Genomic DNA, 9,117 nt, shown 5'->3' on the forward strand with positions numbered 1-9,117 from the left:
TGAGGGAGACTATGTATACATATATTTTTGTCAGTCTTACTCACTCTCACTATATATATGTATATATATATATGTATATGTATGTATATATGTATATATATATGTGTATATATATGAAAAAATGTAAAGAAAAGAAAAAACATATTGTAAACTAGTGTGAACAGTGCATCTAAAACTTTATCTTGACCTAGAATAAATGTCTTACATGTTCTTTGGCTCATTATTTCTCTATTTTTCAGTTTGTATATATGACATTTGATCTTATAATATAATTAAATGAGTCAGATTTTGGAAAAATAAAAGGGGTGTGAGGCGAGAGGAAGATGAAGGAAACTGAAATGTGCTGCGTTCCCGTGCAGGGAGCGGAATCATTATGTCCTGCAAACACGTACTCATGGAAGTCAAAAACAAGAGATAAAAAAGAAATACTGCTGAACATGTTGGCATTCAATGGGATTTTGCTATTCATTCTTTAAAATTCTTCCTTTTTCAAAAGAAAACACTATCATTACATACCATTATTTTTTTCATGCCCACAGAGCTTCAATTAAGAATTACTCATCCACTCACTTTCTCTCATAGTCCATGTTAATTAGGAACTGGTTATATCTAGTCCTGCAGAATGTAATTTCTGCCTCTTGCATAGTCTAATTAAAATAATAAAGTTCTTTGCTTCAGTAGGAAAGTATACTATTGTATGTGTTCAGATATGTTATGTGGAAATGGACAAAGATCACTAAATGAGGACAAGCAAAGGCTATTTATTAATAGCTTAATATAGCAAAAGATACAGACACTTCGAATTCAGGGAAGAGACGCCAAGACAAGCAAATAAGTCTGTGCATTGCATAGTGTTAAGAGGACGTCTTCGAATAACTCCACTTTGGAGACTGTGGGTGCAAGTGAGCTACCAGAAGTGAAACATCACACGTGACAACTTGGCTGCACATTTGCCTTGCTGATTGGAACTGAATTTGAAGTAGGGAATAAATTTAGGAAAGCAGTTAGATTATTCAAATCCTGGCCATTTGGGGTCTGTTATTAGAAGGATTATTGTTTTGCTCTCTTGCTTAGTTTCTAGAGATAGAATTCTGACTTCCCATGTCACTCTTGTAGCACCCTGGCTTCCTGGGCTGCTTATTGAAGATAATCAGTTTTCTAAACTGACTGCTACAGTTTGTGAACCAGAACAATACTTTAATATATGACCTGGCAATGATATATCTATATGTTATGTTTCTCAATACAGTTTTTAAATTTAATGATAGGGGCAGGGGAGATGGCTCAGTGGAATAAGCGCTTCCCTGGCAAGCACAAGGGCCTGAGTTCAATCACTGATTCCGCAAAAAATAATAATAATAATAATAAATTTAATGATAAAGATTGTGAATTCAAGAGATACTTTGCTTAGCTTTCTCACCTTTAGAAAAATGGTGATACAAAAGTAAATAGTGTTTGGTCAGAAAAATGATGAACTGTTTACAATTTTTTGGTGTCAGTACTTCAAAGAATCAATAATTGGGATCTTATATTTTTACAAAGTTCGTGCTTGTCAAAGGAAGTTACCAACAGAGTAAAAAGGAAACCCATAAATTGGGAAAAAATTATAATGGACTGCCCTTCAAAGGATTCATCTTAGAACATATAAAGAATTAAAAAAAATCAGTCCTCCAAAATTCAAAGACTCAATCCAAAAATAGGCATCTGAGATGAATATACACTTTACAAATGAAATAAATATATGAAAAATAAGGTTTTAACCATTTCAAACTTCACAAATGGCAAATAAATATATGAAAAAATGTTCAACATCATTGATCATTCAAGAGATGCAAATTAATACAATGCTGTGGTACCACCTTACACCAGAGAGAGTATCACAAAGAAGTCAATCAATAACAAATGCTGGAGAGGATATGGGGAAAAACAAACCCTTCTCCACTGTTGGTGGGAGAGCAGGTTGGTGCAGCCATTAAGGAAATTAGTATGGGGATTCCTCAAAAAACTAGGATTGGAGGTCCCATTCAAGCCAGATATTCCCCTCCTAGGCACTTTTCCAAAAGAACTGAAATCATCATACCACAGTGATATATGTGCAGCCATGTTTATAACAGTGCAATTTCTCATAGCTAAATCTTGAAAACAACCCAAATGCCCATCAACTGAGGAATGGATAAAAAAGATGTGGTATTTCTGCACAATGGATTATTACTCAGCTATAAAAAAGAATAAATTTGAGGATTTTGTAGATAAAAGGATGCAACTAGAGACTGTATTGGTCAGTGAAATAAATCAGTCCCACATATGCAAACATCGCATTGTCTTTCTAGTGTGAAAACCTGAAAGAGTAAATATTGTCTGAAAGGTAAAACAGATACTATGAAAGGGGAAGAATTTCTTCAGTGGGAAGGAAAAACTAGAATGAGGAAAAGGACAGAATAAAAAAAGGGGAAAAGATATATTTATGTGTATATGCAGGATAATATGGCCAATTGTGCTGCCAATTTATGTGGTCTTTTAAAAGTAGCAGTTGATGCTTAATTTTTTCTTTTTATTCTTATTTTGTCTTTTTAATTTTTATAACTTTTCTGTTTTTCCTTAAACAATTTTCATGTTTATATCTGGTAACCTAAACAACTAATTTGAAGATAGCATTGTGTAGTACAGCAACCATTGTTGAAGTCCTGTTATTTGTTAATGAAATTTTGTCTTTTCTATTGCTGTTCTTTTTTCTAATATTATTTTGCATTCTTTAAAAATTAAAAAAATAACATCTTTGGGGTGTGAACTAGTTGCAATTTTAGAAATGAATAAAATTTATTAGCTATGCTAAAGGGTGAGTTGGTATTCTATAGTAATTTTATTATTACCACTATTTTATAGTGGTTGAATATATAAATTTTATCTCAGAATAATGCAGCACAATGTCTCAAAGTGTATTTCTTTTACTGTGCTGCAATTTTGTCATTATTTTTCTTTTCACACTCTTTTTCTTTTACCTATACTGGGATTCGAAATGAGGACCTTGTGCTTGCCAGGAAGACGTCTGAGCTGTATTCCTGACCCCATGCTGCTATTTTGTAAAAATGTCAATAATTCACAGAAATGTACTAAAAATTTAAAAGATCTGGGGCAAGTATAGTTTATATGGGAAGGAATATGTAGAAATATTTTAATTACTATAACAATGATTTTTAAGTATGTAATATAAATTTATAAAATACTGGGTTTTTTTTCTGGCATTTCTTCTAATAAGATTTCTTTTTCAGATTTCTTTTGAGACATGTTCTTGCTGCACAGGTCAGGCTGGCCTTGAACTCATGTTTAGCATGTCTCAAATTCACAAGAGTCCTTCTCGCTCAGACTCCCAAGTGCTGGAATTAGAGGCATGAGCTACCACACCCAGGTTTTTTTCTGATTTTTAAATGTCTAAAATTAATATATATGTATTAACTATGCTAAAGTATGCATACAATACAGTCATACCCAATTCACACAATTAGGAGATAGCTTTTTAAAAATAGGCAATTATTTCACTTCTAGCCTTTTCATTGTGAGTTGTTACAGTTACATGAGATAAATCTATTGCATGCTACTGGCATTGTCAACTGTGTTTAATATTTATTTTTCAATCTGTAAGAACATCTGTGGCTGCCTGTGCTTTCTTCATTGAATTAATCTGTTGAAGTTATACCTGTTCCAAAATGTAGCTTGCAAATTATTTAAAAATATTAACATTGACTTTTCTAAATAAGTCAATTTTCCTGCTAATTAAATTTTCATGTTTTTGTTATTATTTGCATGTACATATTTGCATCACTTAATGATACATTCACTGTAGGCAGCTAGCACAGTTATATTTTTATTCATCCTTTGTCCTTCTCTATTAACTTCTCTAAAAGTTCTCCTCTCTAAAAGGTTCTACCTCTCTACTTATTACTCTCACCTATCTTTTATTGTGTGCTTTAATTTCATGAGTAACTCTAAGAAATTTATTTTATGTGCTATGGTATTTATAGGTATTTTAAATACAAATAATACTAGGACCACAAATAAATCCCATATAATATTTCATCAAAATAATACTTTTAGCAAATTTAATAGTTTATTTGGTTTGCATTAACTATGACCTTGTAGTAATTATTCGTTAAATAAAGATAAAATCTGAAGAACTAAGTCGTGTCATTCTGAATGTAGAACTCTCAAAGAGATACTCATGCGTCACCAGCGACAATTCAGAGAAAATTGAGATGAAGTCAGGACATTATAACATGGAACAAGTAACAGGGACACTGAGCACCACAGCAAAGAGAAAGCGCTGCATGTGAAACTGCAATACTCTGCTTTAAATCTGACCTACGAGAAGCAAATATGTGACCTTTGCCTCATATTTATCCCCTTGAGTGTCTGGTAAACTAAGGCGACACCACCTATTTCAAGCAAATTTTCAGTACCTGAATAGTTCTTGAAAAATTAGCATCTATAAGATTTATTATTTTTAAGATAAATTATTTTTATGCATTTTATTATATAGAAATGAATAAAAATTTTAGCTCAGAATAATATACTGTTAAAGGAAAAACTTACAATAAAGAACTTCTATTCTCTTTGAAACCAACTGAAAAACAGCATAAAGACTCAGTTCACTTTTCTTTTTCACAGAAATGACCACAAACATTTTATTTGCAATATATAATCAAAAACTTATTTTTTAAACTTATTATAATAAAATAAGACATTGTTATTGATCCTTTTCAAAATACTCCCCCTTATATCAAAAACATTTATCTCATTGTTCAATAGTAATTTTTAAAACTTAAAGATTCAACTCTTTCCATTACCCTTTTGTAATTCATATCTATGTAAAGCTTCTTACTAAGAAAAATAACGAATTTCTTCATTCCAAAATCTATCCAGCCAATTCCACTACTGGTAAGGAAAAGAATTTGAAGTCAAGCAATTAAAATTTTACTCAATCCACTTTTATAAAAAATAATTGAATAACAGAACCCAAACTAGATAAAAAAGTAAGCTTGGGATAAAACTGAAACATGATTATCAGAAGAACTTCATATTTACATTAACAACTGTTTATTTTTAAATCATATAAATGAACAAGTAGTGTGATTCTTGCATTTAATAATTGAAATTTGACAAGTACTAACAAAATATCAAAAGAAAAAAATAATGAATGTTTTCTTCAGTAGTGAAACTTCTCCATGGACAAGCACAAAAAAAAAAAAAAAAAAAAAAAAAAAAAAAAAAAAAAAAATCAAACGTGCAATTTTCAAAGTTTAACAGAATTGAAGATTTTAAAATCATAATAGAAAATAATATAATTTACATAGTCTTGGTTGATAACACAATGTTATTATCCACTAGTTTTAAATGAAAGCTGCTTTTGATTATTTTCAAAGAAGAATGTATATCCTAATCAGCATCATCATACCATATATCTAGGACTATATCAATCTTTACTAAATAATTTGTTTCCTCAGATATAACATTACCATTGAGAGAATTATGTAAATAAGATGAAATAGTCCATGGTTAACCACCAAGAACCACTGAATACTAAAGGGGTATGCTGAGAATGATCAATTTTTTCATTGTTAACCTTAATATACACAACAATCTCTGTTATTTTCTCTAGGTATATGATTTAAAAATTTATCATGTTGCCTAACATGAGACAATTTCTTTTTTAATTATTTTTATTTTCAAATAGAGTACAAAATAATATTAAAACAGAAAAATTAAAATTGATAAAGAATTTCACTTAACAAAATATATGAATTTAAGAGTATTTGTTGTAGTGAGTAGTGTTGTCTTGAATATTGTTGTTCATGGTACCAGATATATACTTGTAAAATTGGAAAAAGAAAGAAAAAAAAAGAAATATATAAGAATTAAGAGAAAATTGTCAAAAAATTGAAAAAAAGGAGACAAAACAAATTAAGCATTTAATTAAGCTCATTTCCACAGCCCAACATAAATCCATAATACAGTCCTCCAAACTAGCCTGCTTATATGCATAGATATATCTCTTTCCATCATTACCTTTCCTGTCCTTGTCCTCAACCCATTCTTTTGAATAGGTTTGTTCCCTTTTCCCAGTATCTTTTGTACCCTTCAGCATTTATTTTCTCTTTCAGATTCTCACATTAATGAGACAATACAACACACATGTGGGTCTGATTTATCTCACTTAAGAGTATGTTCCCTGGGTGCATCCATTTACTCAAAAAACTTCAAATTTATCCTGTTTTATAGCTGAATGACACTCCATTGTACAAAAATAGCACATCTTCTTTATCTTTTCTTCAGTTGATGGGCATCTGGGTTATTTCAGGATTTAGCTATGACTAATTGTGCTGCTATAAACATGGACACACATATACCACTGTGGTATGAGGTTTTCAGTTCTGGAAAAATACCTAGAAAGGGAATAGCTGACTTGAATGAAATCTCCAATCCTAGCTTCCTAAGGAATCTCCACACTGATTTCCACAGTGGTTGTTACAGATTGTAGTCCCACAAACAGTAGAGAGTGTCCCTTTTTCTCCAAAACCCCTCCAGCATTTGTTATTGGCTGACATCCTGATATTAGCCATACTTTCCGTGGTGAGATAGTATCTCAGTGTTGCTTTAATTTGCATTTCTTGAATGATCAATAATGTTGAACATTTTTCTTTCATATATTTACTTCACATTTGTATTTTTTTTATCTGAAAAGTGTGTATTCATCTCAGATGTCCACTTTTGGATTGAGTTTTTGAATTTGGGAGTCCTGATTTCTTTTTAAAACTTTCTTTGTTCTAGATAGAAGGCTTTTATCAGAGGGACAGTTAGCTATAATTTTTTTCCAGTGCAGGTTTTCTTTTCACTCTGTTGGAGACTTGCTTTGAATTGCAGTAACTTTTTAAAAATATGAGAGGCCAGTTATTGATTCCTTGAAGTATTTTCTGCTCCATTTGGTTTTTGTTCATGAACATTCTACCTATCCCTATGTCTTTAAGATTTTTACCTACATTTTCTTCCAGAAGATTTGATGTTTCTGTTTAAATGTCTCAATCTTTGATCCATTTTTAATGTAGTTCAATGCATGGTGAGAGATATGGTCTAGTTCTAGCCTTTGTCATGTGGAAAGCCAGCTTTTCCAGCACCATTTATTAAAGAGGCTATTTTTCTTCCATTGAACATGTTTGGCTCCTTTATCAAAGATAAGGTGGCTGAGTGTGTTTTATCTTTTCTTTTTTTCTTTTTCTTTTTGGCAGAACCAGGGATTGAACTCAGGCCCTTGCTCTTGCCTGGGAAGCGCTTATTCCACTGAGCCATCTCCCTGGCCCCGAGTGTGTTTTAGCTGTGTCTGCATCTTCTAATCTGTTCCACTGATCTTTAGGTCTGTCCCTATTCCACTAATATGCTGATTTTATTACAATAGCTTTATAATATAACTTCAGGTCAGGTATTGTGATACTTCCTGCCTTGTTTTTCATAGACTTCTGTTCTGTTTGTGCTCACTTTGGCAGCACATATACTGTTTGTTCAGTCCTATCGTGATTTCTCTCTTCCCTAAGAACAATGCACCAATGTATGGGTTCTACAAACTACCAGTATGTCCATTTCCTTTATATTCAGAGTCCTGGAAAATATCCCCTACATCTCTGGAAGCTGCTGTGATTCAAACCTCATTAATAACCTTGCTCAGATGCATTCCTTGTGTAATCAGTGGATCAGAATGACAATTTAGGTCCCTTTGTGTTGATTTCAAATGTAAACAGGTTTTCAATAGCCACTGAAGCATTCATGCATTCTTCATATTCTCACCTAGAGTCATCTGACAACATAGCCTAAAGTCACAGTGAGAAACATTCAACAGAATTTTTACTATACACAACTATCGTATATTGTGAGGACTTCTTTCCTCCATGGGGACTTGAGGCATGGACTCTTATAATTTTATGAAGCAATGGTGTCATCTCAGTAACTGATTGATGTAGAAAATATTTTACCTGTTTGTCAGGCTGTTCCACAGGATAAAAATCTGAGAGAGTATCCTTAAGATCAAAAATACCATCTAGGAAAGAGATTAGTAAATGATTCTAGAGACCAAAGTACACAAATCTCAAGTGATACAGTACTATAATAAGTGAATGAGTTTGAGACATCCAGGCCACTACAGCGCACAGGCTTTGCATGATAATACACAAGCATATTGAGGAGCTATAACTGTATAAGTTGAGCTGCAGTTACCAGACCCAGGCCCTTGAATAGAGGGCATCTGAATATAGATGTGGTGTGTGTGAGGTCCACTAACATCTCTATGGCTAAGTAATTCCATGTGATATTTACACAATCTGGTACATAAGGAACAAACACATACTGGATATGCTCTCCGCTCTTTGCATACCACAAGTATGTGTTCATTCATTTGTACATGTTAAGCATCCCAGGATTCCAGAGATAAATTTTATTGGATGATGGTGCATGATGGTGCATGATTTTTTTCTTTAATATTCTATTGGATTTGGATTGCCAGTATTTGTTGATTATTTTAACATCTATTAAGAACATTAGTTTATAGTGGGATGTTTACCGTTGTTATATCTGGCTGATTTTGGTCATGGGACAGTTACAGCCCCATAAAAAGAGATTAGCAGGGTTATTTTCTCTTCAGATTACTTGAGAATAATATAAGAAGTATAGATGGTTATTTAAGTGTTTTGTAGAACTCAACACTAAATCCAACAGACTAGATTTCAATTTGATGGAGGAATATTAGTTATTTCTTCAATTTCATTAACTGTTAGAACAATTTCTAGCATAATACTACTTAAATTTTCTATTTTTTAGACATCTTGGAAATGATCTGTTGCAACTAGGTTTCCCAATTTGGTAGTATGTAATCATAGTAGTTTCTTTCTTTCATTATTATTATTTTTAAAAGAGTGGAAAAAATAAAAATGATACAGAATTTCAAAACAAAATGATAGGAAATTAACAATGCTGTTATATTGCATATTGCTGTCTTTTAAGTAGTTGATTAGATTACAAGACATAGATATGCACAACTAATCAAACAATGTAAGCACTGTTTGTTTTAATGAACTAATA

This window comes from Octodon degus, unplaced genomic scaffold, assembly GCF_000260255.1.
Source record: "Octodon degus isolate 3935 unplaced genomic scaffold, OctDeg1.0 scaffold00247, whole genome shotgun sequence".
NCBI classification, from domain to species: Eukaryota; Metazoa; Chordata; class Mammalia; order Rodentia; family Octodontidae; genus Octodon; species Octodon degus.